A 16,753-nucleotide genomic window follows, 5' to 3' on the forward strand; every position below is an offset into this window, starting at 1 on the left:
AGAGGGGCTGCTGGTGGCTCCTCCCTGGTCTGCTGGTCACAGGGCTGCAGCCAGAGTTCCTGGGGATACTGGATGGTGGTGGGGCTGAGTGGTCAGTGAGGCCTGCGGGGTCATACAGGCCTGGAGCTGACCTGGGACAGCAGGGCCCTCAGTGGCACCTGACCTGTGATGGGCACCCTCCCGGTTGGCCTTGGTGCCAGGTCCTCAGAGAGGCTGGCGGGTGTGGGGTGGGCATGGACACCAGGAGTGGGCCACTCTCCTGTCCAGGTGTTCGGGGGCCCTAAGGGGAGCTTGGGAGGGCTGGGTCATGCCTGAGGCCCAGGACACACGCGTGGGGGAGCAACCCTGCCAGGGCGGCCCGGGGGAGGCCCCTCCCTGCCTCATCCAGGCAGGGGGGAATATATCGAGGTGCATTAAACCTCCCTCGTGTTTGGGAAATATTATTAACAATCAAAGATCTTAAATCTTCACGACACTCCCGATGACCAGAAAATTAATATAAGAGCAGATAATAATTACTTAATGATTAATAATTACACTTAATAGTTTTCGAAGTAATTGTGATAAAGAAAAAGTTAAATGAAAACCCATCAAAATTGCTGATGCTCTGCACACTGCAGGAATCTTGGTGCTGGGGCGTAGGGGAGGGGTAGACAAGTCATCCGGGCCACGTATGGTTCCTCTGGACCCCTGAGTGGCCCACTTTCCGGGCCTGCACCCCAGGGGTGGATGTTACCCACACAGAGACGGTGAGGACCCCACACTCACCTTGCATGTCTTGCCCACTCGCACACATGTCTTGCCCAATCACTGGGCCTGGTGGATGGAGCCTGTCTCCCTCCCTTGAGGGCTAGCGGAGTGGCTACAGGGTTGCCTCAGTGAGCCCATGAGTCTCTGCCCTGTGCCTATAGGTGTCCTGGGTCTCAGGGCTGGCAGGCAGGGACATACGCTGCCCCCATCGGCCGATCCCTGGTTCTCCCATGGCCTGTAGACCCTCTGGGCCCTGGGAGTACCCCTCTGCTATCAGACTTACCCTGCCATCTCCTGGATCAACCCACCAATTCTCACTAAAGTGTGAGTGGTTGCTCAGTGCTGCCCTAATCCTCTAGGCCTGCAGTCTCATGAAGCCTTCACCTGAGGGAGAGGAACAGGGCAATTCCAGGCAAAGGAGGCCTGGTACTGGCTGCCCTGAGTTTCTGGACTCTCCCAGCCCTAGAGAGCATGTCAGGAAGACCAGAGCCCTGGTAGGGGCAGGACCTGGGGACCTGCTGCCCTTCATGTCAGTCATTTTTTCTGATCTTGGTTTCTGGCCCCACCTGGTGAGACTACCAGCTGACAGTGCTCTGCAGCCCCCTCACCTTGGCCTCAAAGCAGGACCACCTTAATTATGCCCCTCCTCCAAGTCATCACAGCTCCCAGAGCCCTCAAAGCCATGTTGTGCCCTAGCCAGGGCTAGTACTGTCTCTGCACAGCCTGCCACAAGGCGATGGTGGGACAGAGAGGTCCCCCAGCGCCTGCTCTGGGCAGGCAGATGGCCACTTAAACTGCTCTTGCAGCTTTTGTGAGGGTTTAAAGTTTTTCAAAGCACAAGTTAGGAAAAGGTGGCAGCTGGAGGAACAAAGAGAAGATGGCAGCCCCACAGGGAGGGCTGGGTGGGGATCCCTGTCACTCAGCACAGACAGACAGTCGCCACGCGCAACAAGCAGGCAGGTGCGGTCCTGGCATTGGCTTCTGCGTCTCCCGCTGTGGAGCGCGCCCTTCCCTCATCAGCCCTGTTCCAAGGGCACCCCTGGATGGGTAAACTGAGGCCCCAAGAGGTTCAGGGCTGCCCAAGGTCCCAAAGGCCCTGCACCCAGCCCAGACCCTCATATTCAGACCCTCTTGACCTCTGGCCTCGGGTGACTGCTCTGAGTGTCCCTCAGTGTCCCCTCATTAGGCCCGTCATGGTTCCCTTCTGAGTTCAGCGGCTCTGAGGCCATTAGCGGGATTGCAGCTCCTACAAACTCAATTGCTCATTAAGGCTCCTCCACGGGCCCACCCTCCCTCTGCTCCTGGCGAATGGCCTTCCCAGGGCAGGCATTGGCTGTCCACCCACGCGAGCACCCAGTGTCCTTGGCCCTGACCCATGGGTGACACAGCGGGGTGGGTGAGTCTGCCCACCACCCACCCTTCCCGCCTCTGCCTGTCACCACCCCACCCCTGACTCCTTGCAACAGCCGGGAAGGGACAGATGACCTCGGGCCGGGCTGTCCCAGGATGCACCCCAACCGATCCCAGGAGCCAGGAGGGGGCTGGGAGGGGCCTGGTCCCAGTCTCTGCTCTGTAGTTGGGGCTGCCTACCCCTGGGTCTCAGTTTCCTTGTCTGTGAAGTGGGTTTGGGTAGCCGTGAGGCATTGACCTTGATGCTGAAGTTCCTGTTTCCCAGGGTCCTTGGAGCCCAAGCCGTCCTGAGGGCAGCCTCCACGCAGCCCTGGGGCAGGGGTGCAGGGTGCGCTCAGATTCTGTCCCCAGCTTCCCTCTCACTGTGAGGAGACCGAGTCCCACTGTGGGCCCAGGTCGGAGCAGAGGCTGCCTCTGCCCCCAGGGGAGGGGTGGACAGTAGGGGTCAGGGCAGGCCCCGAGGGCAGAGGACCAAGGCCGTACTTGGACACATTTGTCGTGGGCAGTGCCTGTGCTGTGGACCCTACCTCGGCTCCCCTGCTGGGGTCAGAGGCTGGGGGTGGGGTGCTGCCCACGGCTGCCCCTGGCCCAGCAGTAGAGGCTCAGCTGGTAAAATGTGTGGGCTCAGCCAGAGGCGGACGGAGCTGGGGGTCCCCAGGGCAATGGCGTGGGTAGTCCTTGGGCCCCTGCCCCGAGGCCTGGACACCACTGGGGTCCTCGGTGCTCAGGGGCCCACCCCCCTGCAGCCTGGCGGACCCCCCCTGAGGGCTCGATGACTCCCTGTTAGTCTTCAGGGATTCAGAGTGAGACTGGTGATTCAGTGGTTTGCCTAATTAGGCCTCCTCATTAATAATCCATTCCTGCTAATGACCTTCTCTCCTCCATGACATTAAAACTGTCAGTGGGCTGGTGGGTGGAGGGAGGCAGCCAGGAGGCCTGGGGTCCCCAGGGGTGGGGCGCTGGGGGAGGCTGGGTGGAGCTGTGTGCAGGGTCCCTGCTCCTGGCATTGTCATGAGACGCTCTGGAGGGTGGGTGAGGCTGGGCAGGGAACCCAGGTGAGGCCCCTGCGTCCTGTGGTTAGCAGGCATGGGGTGTGGTCTGTGGCTGGGGTGACCCAGGCCCTGGGGGGAGAAGCCTGGGGATGGTGGAAACGACAGGATGAGGTTTGGAGGGAAGGAGGCTTGGAGCACATGTTTGGGGCAATCCCATGAAGTGATAGATAGAAGTAATGGCAGCCCTTCCTGTGGAGTGGGGCCTGGGCCACGGGGCAGGGGGCAGATGAGGAAACGGGTTGGGTGGGGAGGCACCCAGCACCGGCCACTTCCCACCCGACCAGGCTCTTTCCCCAGGATCCAATCCCCACCCAGCCAATTCTGCCCACGGGCTGAGAATCATAGCAGATTGAGGACAGAGGACACGGTGGCCCTGGGAGGTGACGGGGGAGTCAGGCCAAGGCCCAAGGACGCCCAGGTGCCAGCCCTGCCCACCTCTGGGGCAGGCCGGCTGCAGTCCTGCTCCCACCGTCCCCTCGGCAACACAGAAAGGAGTCCTCTGTCAGGTACAGTCACAAAACTTCTAAGACTTAATTAAAATCAATCTCCAATTACTCAGATGCCATTGACTCGGGTCTCGACCGGTGGGGAAAATATGATCATCATTATGGGAAATGTCGATATTAGGCCATCGACCATTCTTCTCCGCACAGAGCTGGCCAGGGCCCTACTGCGCTCTGGCCCAGGCCACTCAGCCCTGGCTCAGAACCCCCGTCCGGGCCCTTCTGGTAGGGATGACCCTGTCACTCCCCGGCTGGCATCCGTGTCCGTGCCCCGCTGGCTGAGCTCCAGGCACTCACAGAAACGGGAGCTGTTGGCAGGCTTGACAGTTTCTGAAAAGTGTGCGTCTTGGGGTGGCTCCATGGAGGTGGCTGCGGTCTTCTTGCTGTTGCAGTGGGGACGCCTGGCTGAGTCTCACTGGCGTCCACGGCTTCTGCCGAATCAGCCCCATGGCCTTGACAGAAACCCCTCTCACTCAAGTGGGTTTTGAGGCCTGGAGCCCATCGGGCAGCAGCTGTCCAGCGACCTGCATCGGACACCTGGGCCTCTGTGCCCCTTAGTTCAAACCCCTAGGTTCAGCCTCCGCAGGGGAGTGAAGGTGGAGAGCAGGACACATCAACAGAGGTAGATATCCAGGAGGAAGGAGGTGACGCTGTGTGGGGCTGGGAGAAGTCGCTTGGACCAGGGACCCTTGGGCCTGTCCTGGGGCCGAGGGGCAGCATACCTGTGAGGCCTCAAGGGCAGTGAGAAACCCCAGGAGACAGTCAGGGTTGTGGGAGAGTAAGCCACCTAATCTAGTTTTCTGTTTTTCCTTGGAGAAAGAAATATAAACCCTCAATTCTCCTGTCCTTAAAATAAAAAGTCGGATAAAGCGCTTCTCGTAAATACTCAAGCCTCATGCGATTCTTGATCAGGGTGCTGGGGGTGAAGGCCAGGCAGGGGTGAGAGGGCGGGAGGTGAGGGGACTCAGGCAGAGGGAGATGGAGGGGCCTTGGCCTGTGCTGGCTGCAGCGTCCGTGTTTTGTCTCTGTGTCCCCCGCCCCCTCCCCGGGCCGCACGTGGCCCGTGGCCGTGCGAGGTCAGGACGCGAGGCTCCAAATGGCCTTTGACGTGTGGGCCAGGGTGGAGAGGATTAGAGGACGCTGGGCTAAGGGGGTCGAGAGCTTGCGGGACGAGCGTGGGGCCATCCCTGCTGGCCATGCTTGGCCTCCCCTGACCACCTGCCCACAGCCTTTCCAGCCGGGCCCCGCCCGTGTTGTGCTGAGTCTTTGTTACCTTAATTAATGCAAAGCTTCCTGACGCCTAATTAAACTGGAATCACTCCATGTCCATGCGTCCCATTAGATACAAGTTAATGCAAGCGTCGCTGTGGCAGTGCAATGAGGCTGGCGTGTCCCCGGGGAGGGGCCCAGAACACAACGGGATGATGGATGGATGGATGGTGGCACACAGGGAGGGCACCAAGCCTGGGCCCGGGACGGCACCCTTCACTGGACCGCGCGTGTGGGGGCCCAGCCAGAGGGAGCCTGACCCCCTTGGGGCCCTGGGCCTCCAGCTTCCGCCGCCCGAGGGGAGCCTGGTTTCTCCCTGCTGACACTCTCTGTTCTGATTACCTGAGAAACTCGTGCCCATGTAAGAAAAATTGGAAGTGCAGAAAAATGAGAAAAGGGAAACTGCAAAAACAGGTGCCCATTTTCCTGCCTTGGGCTCCTCTGCAGCTGGGGCTGGGGGCTGGGGCAGGGGTCCCAGGAGTGGGCCGTGGGCACAGAGGCTGGTAGGGAGGAGCCCTGTACCCCAGGACCTGGCCGTACCAGAAGGACCCCTGGGCAGGAGGGCAGCAGGGCCGGGAGCAAGCTGGGGGTCCGGGCTCCTACCCTGTTGGCCCTACTGACCAGGGCAGCCCTTGTGAGGGTTCTGTCAGGGGCCAAGGGGGCGTCCTGCCTGGTTGGCCTGTCACCCCTGAGTCTTGGTTCTGTTCCAGGAGGAATTGGGTGGGGTGAGGAGTGGACTAGAGGAAAGGCCACTCTGGGCAGCTCCATGGAGGCCATTACATGGGCGCCAACTGTCCTCAGGTCTGGGCTCCCACATAGGGCCTGCAGGACCCCCGAAGTGGGGGCGGCCCTGGCCGGAGGGCAGAGCTCAGGGTTGGGGTAGCTGCACCAGTGGTGGGGTAGGCACAGGTGTGGGGGCCCGGGCTGGCGTCGGGCTGGTGGTGCCATGGGGCTGGGCACTCCCTCTATAGCTCGTACGCTGTCTGGTCCCCTCCTGAGGCCAGGGCCATGTCCACCCTGCCCCTACGGTCCTTCAGTGTCCAGCTCGGTGCACACGAGGGCTGGGTGGGCGTGTGTCTTAGGAGATGTCCCATGCCCCCAACCCAGGGACACCCCATGGCTCGGTGTTCCTGCCATGTTCCTGCCCGAAGGACTCGGCCCCCAGAGCCCCACTGTGCGTTTGGCTCTCCAAGCCCCTCTTTGGTGCTGTGGCATTGCTCCTGTTTGCACAGAGCTAATCCGGGGCGTGTTTGTTTAGCGAGATTGCCTCTGCCGCTGGACGCGAAACAGGAAACGTGTGGGTGGTGGCCCGAGGGTAGCTCTGTCCGCTGCCCGCACTCTGCAGCCACCCCGGAGTGCAGGAGGCACGGTCCTGAGGCGGCCACCACCGTGGGTCACTGGACCCGCACAAGCTGGTCCCTATCCGGTGGTCCGTCACATCCAGCCCTTCGTCCAGCCTCCAGGGCTCTGAGCTGCCCAGGGAGGGGCCTGGCCTTGGGCCCGAGGTCAGAGGAGCAACCCCCTTCCCTGGGGGAGGGTGACCCAGAGCAGCCCGCCCACTTGCAGGTACGGGAAGAGTGGGAGGTAGCAGATGTGGACTCTGGGGACCTGGCTGCGGGGAGGGGCAGTGCCAGCCTGTGGCCAAAATGTGGCCCTAGAGCCAGGGACAGGGCTCACCTCCTCGCTTTGCCATTTATTTACAGGCCGGGGGACCTTGGGCAGGTGGGTCTCCTTCCTGAGCCGGTGGGTGAGGACCAGGATCTGGGATGATGGGCCACATGCTGGCTAAGCTTGGCTGCCCGGGCATCCTCGGCAAACAGCAGCCGGGCAGCAGGCGTTGAAGGCAGCCGGCCCTGCCTCTGAGCCCAAATCCCACTTCAGCACCAAGACCCCATCTTGGCAAGGGTTCACCTGCTGAGGTCCTGGGTTTACCACACACCTGATCCACTCAGGACTAGGAGGCCTTGGGCTGCTTCTTACCTACAGTCTTGGGGACGTTTCTGTTCATTTTTTTCCAGAAAGGAGCCCACGAGGGGATCTGCCCAGAACCTCGGGAGCTTCAGTTGGACCAATTTTCCAGGGGTCTGGGGTCCAGGTGGGCCTCTGCCCCTTTGCCTGCCCCGGCACTCTGGTCTGAGGCAGGCCTGTGGGGACCCAAAGAGGTCCCTGACCCTCCATAACCTCGGTCTTTGTTCCTCCCTGGACCCAGGTGGCCTGGGATAGCTCTGACCACAGATGGAGGGCAGATGTGATGCTGAGCTGGGCCCTGGGCCTTCAGAGCCTGGAGCTTCTGCCTCCTGCTCTGGGCCTCGAGCTGCCACATAAGGAGTCTCACCACTGGCATGGCCACATGGAGAGGGGCGACCTGCTGAGCCTGGCCAGGCAGCCAGCCCGCCAAGGCCAGGAATGTGCTGAGTGGCACCCAGGGACCCAGTGGACGCCACACAAAGGGGAAACTCAGCCCCCACAGCCCAGCCTGGATTCTGACCCCCAGACTGAGCACATGGGAGCCATTGGGCCTGTCTGTCACCTGCGGAAGGTAACCAGGCACAGGCTCTCCCCTTTCCTTGACTTCCCCTCAAAGCCTGTGGGGAAGTGACTGGTCCAAGGGCTGAAAGCTGGTGCCCAGGAGCCTGGCCTCCTGAAAAAGTCCCCAGCCAGGCCGGCCTGGGGGTCCAAGAGGGGTTGGGGTCAGGGTCTGACTCAGAGCTCCCTTTCTAACCCTAGTCTGGATCCCATCCAGCACCGGTTCTCACACTGGTGAGCTCCTACTTATGCCTCAAAGCCCAGCTCCACAAGGCCCCTGCGATCCCGCATTGGGGCATCACGGTACCCATGCCTTCCTCTGCTACAGCACCAACCACTCTGTGGTTTTAAGTGTTTAAGGAAAGTCCTGTGCAAGGTTTAGCTGACCCGGTCTGTCTGCCTGGGAGGCCATGAGCTGCTCAGGGCGCTTGGGTCCCCTATCTTGCCAGGCACACAAGGGACACATGGACGAGAATACAGAGCGTGCTGGTGAAGGTCCTGGTCAGGGCGGGGGGACACAGCAACCCCCTGGGAGGGGCAGGGGCTGGCGGGGCTGGCGGGGCACCCGGCTCCCACCCTTCACCTCCCGTTGTTTCAATAGCATCTGAGGAGAAAACAAGGACTTTCCAGCTGGCACAGGTATTTCCTCCTGCGCGTTTTACAGTCCATGGCTGCTGTGAACTCTGGGCTCCTGTCGGAGCTGGAAGATTCATAGATTATGCCTGAGTTTTTATGTTCAATGATCCCAGTCCCCATGGGGGGCCCATGAGCTGCCCCATGTACCACCCAGGCCCCTGATTCTGTCTCAGCCCCATCCCCACCCTGGCCCCCACCCGTCTTTCCAGGGGCTCTGGTGAGCTCTGAATGCTATACCCGTCCCATTACGCCCCCACTTCTCTCCCCTGCCGTGGGGCTGGGTGACCTCCGTTGTTACAGCCAGGGCTGGGGGACCTGGGCCTGGGGGTGGGGGGTGGGAGTGGGGGCTGTGTGCCCGCCAGGACCCATTCCTCAGGCTCAGCCTCCCTGGGCCTCAGCTTCCTCTCCTGGAAAGAGGGTATATGAGTAATGTGGTTGCTGAGAAAATTCTTGTCCAGAGCTTGGCACTTGGAACTGTGACGGGGTTGGGCTGGCGCCTCGGCAGGACCCCCCAGCAGGCGGAGGGCACGGGTGCAGCTCATCAGTTGCGGCCTCACGTCCCTTTGTTATGGTGCCGGCAGAAGATGTTCTCTGAATAGTCCGCTGAATTATGAATTAGGTTCCAGGTCCCTGTGCAGCTGTTCCCGGCTTGTCATCCCCACCACTTTATTTCCCCATCTGCTTATAAATCCAGGAGCGCCGTCCTGCAATAAACACTTCAAACTCTTTTTTTAGGGGCTAATTAATCGTGTTGCATTTCTCCGACACAGCAGCAGGCTGGACCTGCCCCGAATTCCCAATGCCGGCACAGCTCACCAAGGGCCTGGGGAGAGGCTGGGGTGTCTCGGGGCCCAGAGCCTGGGGCTGCAGGTGGCCTCCCCAAGTGCACGTCCCTGCAGGCAGCGCCCACCCCTGTTCTGGCAGGGTTCTCCCCGCTGCCTGTCCCCTGGACCACTGGATGCCCCTCCCCTCCAACTCACCGTGACACATCCAAGGTCAAGTTCACGCTCCTCCCCTCCCCCTGCCGCTGGCAGTGCAGACTCTGTGGCCCCCAATCCCCCTCCTCACCCCCAGCATCCAAGCCCCCTCGGCGCCCATGCTCACGCCTCCTGCCTTCGTGCAGCCCATCTCCCTGCCCCAAGCACCCCCAGCCTTCACCTGCCGGAGTTTCTCCCGCCCCTGAGATCCTGTTCCCACGTCCCCCTCTTTAGCGGAGTCCCCCTCTGCTCTGCACTTGGAGGCCCAGTACAGAATGTGGTGGAGGAAGTTTAAAACAATGACATAGCTCAGTCCTCGAGGCGTCGGTGCTGTGGTGTTGGAATCTTGTTGATTGTCGGCCTGTGCGCGCATGCGCGGACATGGCCTCAAACGACTATACCCAAAAAGCAACCCAAAGTTATGGGGCCTACCCAACCCAGCCTGGGCAGGGCTATTCCCAGCAGAGCAATCAGCCCTATGGACAGCAGAGTTACAGTGGCTACGGCCAGTCAACGGACACTTCAGGCTATGGCCAGAGCAGCTATGGTAGTTCTTATGGACAGACCCAGAACACAGGCTATGGCACACAGTCAGCTCCCCAGGGATATGGCTCAGCTGGTGGCTATGGCAGTAGCCAAAGTTCTCAGTCGTCTTATGGGCAGCAGTCCTCATACCCTGGCTATGGCCAGCAGCCAGCTCCTAGCAGCACCTTGGGAAGTTACGGTAGCAGTTCTCAGAGCAGTGGCTATGGGCAGCCCCAGAGTGGGGGCTATGGCCAGCAGTCTGGCTATGGTGGACAGCCTCAAAGCTATGGACAGCAGCAAAGCTATAATCCCCCTCAGGGCTATGGGCAGCAGAACCAGTACAACAGTAGCGGTGGAGGTGGAGGGGGTGGTGGAGGTAACTATGGCCAAGATCAGTCCTCCATGAGTAGTAGTGGTGGCGGCGGTTATGGCAATCAGGACCAGAGTGGTGGCGGCGGCTACGGGGGAGGCCAGCAGGACCGTGGGGGCCGTGGCCGGGGCGGTGGCGGTGGTTACAGCCGCAGCAGTGGTGGCTATGAACCCAGAGGTCGTGGAGGCGGCCGTGGAGGCAGAGGCGGCATGGGCGGAAGTGACTGTGGTAGCTTCAATAAACTTGGTGGCCCTCGGGACCAAGGATCACATCATGACTCTAAACAGGATAATTCAGACAACAACACCATCTTCGTGCAAGGCCTGGGCGAGAATGTTACAGTTGAGTCTGTAGCTGATTACTTCAAGCAGATTGGTATCATTAAGACCAATAAGAAAACAGGACATCCCATGATTAATCTGTACAGAGACAGGGAAACAGGCAAGCTGAAGGGAGAGGCAACAGTATCATTTGATGACCCACCTTCTGCTAAAGCAGCTATTGACTGGTTTGATGGTAAAGAATTCTCTGGGAATCCCATCAAGGTCTCATTTGCTACTCGGCGAGCAGACTTCAGTCGGGGTGGTGGCAATGGTCGTGGAGGCCGAGGGCAAGGAGGACCCATGGGCCGTGGAGGCTATGGAGGTGGTGGCAGTGGTGGCAGTGGCCGAGGAGGATTCCCCAGCAGCGGCGGTGGCGGTGGAGGACAGCAGCGAGCAGGGGACTGGAAGTGTCCTAATCCTACGTGTGAGAACATGAACTTCTCTTGGAGGAATGAATGCAACCAGTGTAAGGCCCCTAAACCAGACGGCCCAGGAGGGGGACCAGGAGGCTCTCATATGGGGGGTAGCTATGGAGACGACTGTCGTGGTGGCAGAGGAGGCTATGATCGGGGCGGCTACCGAGGCCGAGGCGGGGACCGTGGGGGCTTCTGAGGGGGCCGGGGTGGTGGGGACAGAGGTGGCTTTGGCCCTGGCAAGATGGACTCCAGGGGTGAGCACAGACAGGATCGCAGGGAGAGGCCGTATTAGCCTGGCTCCTGAAGTTCTGGAGCAGCTTTCTTCCTGTACCCAGTGTTACCCTCATTATTTTGTAACCTTCCAACTCCTGATCACCCACGGGTTTTTTGTGTCGGACTATGTAATTGTAACCATATCTCTGGTTCCCATTAAAAACCATCATTTTAGTTAAAAAAAAAAAAAAAAACAATGACATTAATAAGGAAACAAAATCACAATTATTGAGTTACAAAACAGGGAGCTCTGAGGCAATTAAGTTATAGCAACCATTTGACTGTTCCTGATGGCAGGGGAAGGGGCTTTTTATTGAGATGATTCTCACGGTGGGCTCTGCATTGCTCCAGTAAGAGGTTTGGGTGTTAAGCCCACGGCCAGGCGCCGGGGTCCCCATCTAGCCCCTTTGGGACCCGAGAGGCGTCTTTCCCCAGGCCAGGAGGGCTCCCGCGGGTGGTGTAGTCATGCCCTTCGGAGCTGGTTCCTCATCTTCAGATGATAGGAAGGCAGGGCCTCGGCGGTGTTCCCCAGGAGAGGGTCCTGCCGTTCAGAGCACAGGGCCTGACAGGGGCTGAGCCTCGGCCCCGCTCGCCTGCTGGGCCTCCAGGCCCAGGGTTCATGGGTGCCCGCCCTCACCTCGGTCCACACCACGGGGACCCGGGAGGGCTTTGCTCCTCGTTCCATCTTCACAGGGTCTGGGGAGCCTTGACCAGCGAAGGAGGCCGAGGCAGGGGGAGGCCAGGTGAAGCCCAGGCTCCCTCCCCATGAGCCCCAGACCCCTCAGGCCAACGGTGCAGGGTGACGGAGCTCGGCCTGGGAGAGGTGGGCCCCCGGAGACTTGGGGGACACCAGGACATGTGAGTCCTTGCACATGCGGGGAGCACGCTAGCCGCTGTCCTGCTGTGGATCCCCCAGAGTGGCCCTGACCCCAGGCTGGTGGCGGGGGCTGGTTTGGGGGCAAAGTGGGGTGGGGCAGGGTGGGGGTGGGGGACAGAGAGGCCCGCTGGAACCGTGAGGCCTGGCGAGGACGCCCTGGAGGGGATGCAGACTAGCGTCCCGCTGGGCCAGGCTCCACTCAGGACACTTTGACGGGCTGTTAATCTTTACGCCTCCATTTAATTCTGAGTGTCATTCCCTGTCAGCCAAGCCCGGTGGCCGGGATTTACGCCCCGAGTTACAGGGCTCAGGCTGGTCGGAGGTGAAACGATCACCCATCAATCAGCACTGACTGGCTCCCTCGGGGCTGGCGGGTGCGGAGGGGAGGGCAGGTGTGTGGGACCCCAGTCACCATCTCCGGCTCCATTTCCGAGAGGTCGGCGGCCCGGCCTGGAGGAGCCTGGGGTCTGCACTTGGACGTTGTGGACGTGGACACTGTGACACAGGAGGCCCGTGTGTCCCGTGTGATGCTAACCCTAACCTAACCACCCAGGAAGCGAGGTGTCCAAACGACAGAGGGGGCCTCGACTCGCCTTCTGAGGACCAGCATGAGGGACGGGAGCCGCTAGGCGGGGATGGGAGCCCCAGATCATCTCCCGAGCCCCTTGGAAATATTCTGTGCCTCGGTTTCCCTCCTGTGAGCTCCAGGCAGTGGAGGGTGGAGGAGCCTGGGGGGCCCCGTGAAAGGTGGGCTATGAAGATGCCCAAGCTACACCTTGCAGGGATCTTCCTGGGGAATGAGAGGGGCAGTGACCTGGGAGCTCAGAGGGAAGAAGGGTTGCAAAGTGTTGGGGTGAAGTGAGGGGTGAGGTGAAGGGTGAGGTGAAGGGTGAGGTGAGGGGTGAGGTGAGGGGTGAGGTGAGTGATGGACATTCCCACACCTCCCAGTCTGGTGCTTCGACCTCCAGGGTGAAGGTGCCTTGATTTTGGGTCCCTGGAAGGGCTGCTCTGGGCACAGGGGTTGGGGGGCAGGGCTGATGCTTGCCGTCGGGGAGGGGCCTTAGGGACCCCTGCAGCTCTGGCCCAAGAAGGCAGTGGCTCTGTCGCACTTGCACTGGCAGACCAGCTGGGCACCCCTCTCCCAGGTGCCCTGTGTCATGGTGCCTGCTGTCCCCTGACCCTCCCCCGACCCCCGCCATGCCCAGGCGGCTGCACTGGCATTTGGAGCCCTGGGAGCCTGTCTGGAAATGTCAGGCTGGGGGCGGGGGGCTTCGCCAGAGACCACGGGGGGGCTGCTGGAGCTCTGAGGCCGCTGGAGGCGCTGAGGGACCAGGCCCGTCCCCATGGCTTTACCGCCCCGCTAGGCCTCTGGTCAAAGAGTGAGGATGCCCTGGGGCTGAGGCGTCTGAGGGAGGCTTATTGGTGTCACCGAGTCACGGGGCCCCTTGCTGTCAGGCACACGGGGGTTGTGACGAGGGGCACTGGGGGCCGTGGGCTGCCAGGAGGCGGGTGGGAGGGTCTGTGCTGGGAGAGGGCAGGGGTGGTTATGGGATGGGGGCGCCGGGGGACACAGTGAGAGGGAACAAAGTGCCCCGGGGAGGCCCCTGCAGGACAGAACCGCTGTCCCCGTGCTCTGCTGCCCAGTCTGGCCGACCAACCCTCCTGCACCGCCCCGTGGCCGCCACCTTCCCGGCCCCAGCGCCCTCCCTGGAGGCCCTCCTGGAGGGCCCCTTGCTCCTGACCCCAGGGAGGGCCACCCACCCCCGGGCCACAGCCCTGGTTGGGGAGAGTCCAGTCCCTGGCAGGTGGCTCTGAGGAGGCTTCCCCATGGGGCCGGCTCAGTGATGAGGGGCAGGACCTCAGCCCACCGCCACCATCATGGTCCACGGGGCCTCCGTGTGGCCTTGCTCCCTGGAGAGTCCGGGGCTCAGTCAGCCTGTGACTGTGGGCCCCTCCTCCATGCAATGGTTGTGTGGGCCGCGCTGTACCCCTCCCACTCCTACTCTCCACCTCTCACTCCTCTGGGTGAAAAAGTCCCCTTTTCCTGGACTCGTGTGTCCACCCTAGAGAGGGGCCTGCATCTGCCCAGCCTTTGGGCCGCATGGGATCTTTCAAGTGCGTGGACGCTGTACCGACGCTGACCTGGGCCCGGTCCCGGCCAACATGCTTCCTGTGCACCTGGCCCTGTCTGTACCCCCGTCTGCCTGCCTGCCCCATGGCTGGGGACATCTGCCTTGCCCGTATCGCTCAGGCAGTGTGGCCATGTCCGGTGGGGCTGCCCTTCAAGTCCAGCCACTCCGAGACGTGCTGGGCTCGGCCCTGTGTCTGCCCCATGTGGCCCCCGGCAAGTGCTCCCCGTCCCCCATCCCAAGCTGGCCCAGGCTCTGCCCCAGGTCAGACTCAAGGGTCCCCCAGGACAGTGACTGGCTCTGAGCCGAGCTGAGCGTGGCCCAGGGGTCCACAGCCAAGGCCCAACCCTCTGTGCAGGGCCTCTGGGAGGCCCCTGGCCCCTTGAGGGCTCAGGGTTAGGCAGGGGGGACAGGTGGCTGTTTTGAAGTCCCTGGCACAGGATCCCACCTGGGGTGCCTGGTGCACAGTGGGACAGATGGCTCTTGGCAGGACAAGAGCCCCCACCCTTCAGGTCTGGCTGCCCCCAGCTGGCATGGAGCACAGCTTCCGGCAAACCCAGAGGGATCAGATCCAGTGGTGGCCAGGATACCGGGGATTCTTGGGGCCGGCATCTGGGGCTTGAGGTGCACAGTAGGGTTGGGACCCAGGAGTGCAGGGCTGCAGAGGAAGTCCAGGAATGCACATATGTGTCTGTTTCCTCCATGGGGTCAATTCCTGGCAGATCACCGGTCCCCAGTGGACCTGGCCGTGCTCACAGCCTTGCCGACACCGCCCCTGGGAAGCCAAAGTTTTGCTGGCTCCGTGCCATCTCCCACCACATGGGGCCATCACAGACGCAGCCCCCCGGTGCCCTTGCCAGCCCAGCAGTGCCTTTGGGGCCTTCACCTGGAGCATCCCTTTTGGGGCCCATCCCAAGCGGAAAGACCCTGCTGGGAGTCCCGAGGTCTGGGACTGGACCCAAGGGGGTGTGAGTCCCCCTGGGGTGCTTGGGGACACCCCAGAGGCCCAGCTGGCCCCTGGCCTGGCAGCTCCATTGCACTCTGGGTCCAAAACCCGACATCCCCAATCCCAGGAACACCTTGGAAACCACATAAAACAGTGACAGGCTGCCAATTGTTTGAGCAGCACACAGCGGCCGGGGCCAATTAGCTGAGATTCTCAGGGGCTCCCATGGGCTCAGGGCTGGGGTGGGGAGTGTTGGCTCTGGTGCCACTCCACCAGCTGGGCCTCGTTGACTCCAGAGATAGAGCCTGCCACCCAGGAAGTGACTCCTTGCAGGAGTGGGATGTTTTTTCTCTCCTTTTTTGGTTCAGATAGAGGGACGTCAGTCGAGGTGCTGATAAGGCCTGCAGGGAGCACACGGCCGAAGGCTGGAGCTGGGTGGGGCCACCTCTGGACACAGACACAAGGCACAGAGAAGTCCTGCAGGGGACCCCTTAACCTTGTCTAACCCAGAGTTCCCCGGGGGACCTTCTTCTTGGCTCTGCCCTGGTCAGTGTGTGGATGCTGCCAGTCTGAGGCTGCCGTCTTCCTGCTCTGCCCTGGGCCTTGTGCAATGGCTTGGGGTGAGGCTGGGACTGCCCAGGATGGTGGGAGGTGGGGATCCCAATCCCCAGACACCTCCTCTGAACTGGGACCAAGATTCAGTCATTTCATGTCCCCACTAGACAGTGCTCACAGGAGGCGCCCACTTGGGTAAAGGAAGAGCTTTCTGACCCTCTGGTGGGGCCCCCCCATGTGTCGGGACCAGTGCCCCTCCTAGCTCTGCGTGGAGTTGAGCTGCCAGATCAGGGCTGCAGACCTGCGGGTACGGGCCTTGCAGGGTTTCATGACATGTTTTGTTTTCATTCTGTTTGTATGGATACCTTCTATTTGTCGCCTGCAATGCTTGTTTTCCATTTCCAGTGGTGCTGTAAGATTTCCTTTCAAAATATAATCATTTAAGTAAAAAAAATCTGTTTGAAGAAAACCCTCCAGTAAATAACAGTGAAGCAGGTGGGCAGATGCAAGATGGAGCAGAGTGTGGTGGGCCTTGGTGGTGGGCAGGGTGAGGGTTGCAGGCAGGGAAGGATTGGGGAGAGGGTGGGGAGGGGTTGGGGACCCCCCTGTTGCTGCCTGGTCAGCTGGGCCCCCTTGGCCGCTGTCCTGAGGCCGCGGAGCCATTGGCCGTCTGCGTGTTGAAGTGGCCGTGGCCATGCTTGTCCAGCCCTGGACTCCCCTGGATCTCACACCCACTTGTGCCCTTAACTTGTGTCTAACTGTGCTTTTTATTTGCCTGTTAACCTTCCAGCATATGTATTCATCAGGAAGGTGCCCAGGAAAGGAGTGTTTGGGGGAGTCTGGGGTGCCCTGAGCCAGCAGGGGGCTGCTCCCAGAGTCCACCTCAGTCGGGGCCTTCTGCCCATGGACTCACACGTAGTGGAAGGTCCCGCCTCCCCACACACTCCTTCTTTGCAGGGGTAAACTGAGGTCCAGGGTGCTGCCCCTGCCCGAGGTGTGTGGCTGGGGGACAGGCCCTGACCTCTGCCCCACCCCCCCTGAGGGCTGGCGAGGCTGTGCACAGGGCAGACCATCCAGGAACTGCATGCTGGGACTTTGTGGCTGTCGTCCTGTTCTCCCCACACTTTCCTGGCCTGTGGAGCAGAGGTGGGGTGGGTGATGAGGCGGGGGATGGGCTGGACCTGTCACCAGAGGTCACGTTGTCCAGCTGGTGAAC

The 16,753-nt window shown here is 61.3% G+C and overlaps 1 pseudogene; it reads left to right on the plus strand.

Annotated features, from left to right (window-relative positions):
• Positions 1 to 9,445: 9,445 nt before the first annotated feature.
• Positions 9,446 to 11,214, plus strand: LOC137776859 (RNA-binding protein FUS pseudogene; annotated as a pseudogene).
• Positions 11,215 to 16,753: the final 5,539 nt, after the last annotated feature.

Source organism: Eschrichtius robustus, chromosome 14 (assembly GCF_028021215.1).
Source record: "Eschrichtius robustus isolate mEscRob2 chromosome 14, mEscRob2.pri, whole genome shotgun sequence".
Classification (NCBI taxonomy): Eukaryota; Metazoa; Chordata; class Mammalia; order Artiodactyla; family Eschrichtiidae; genus Eschrichtius; species Eschrichtius robustus.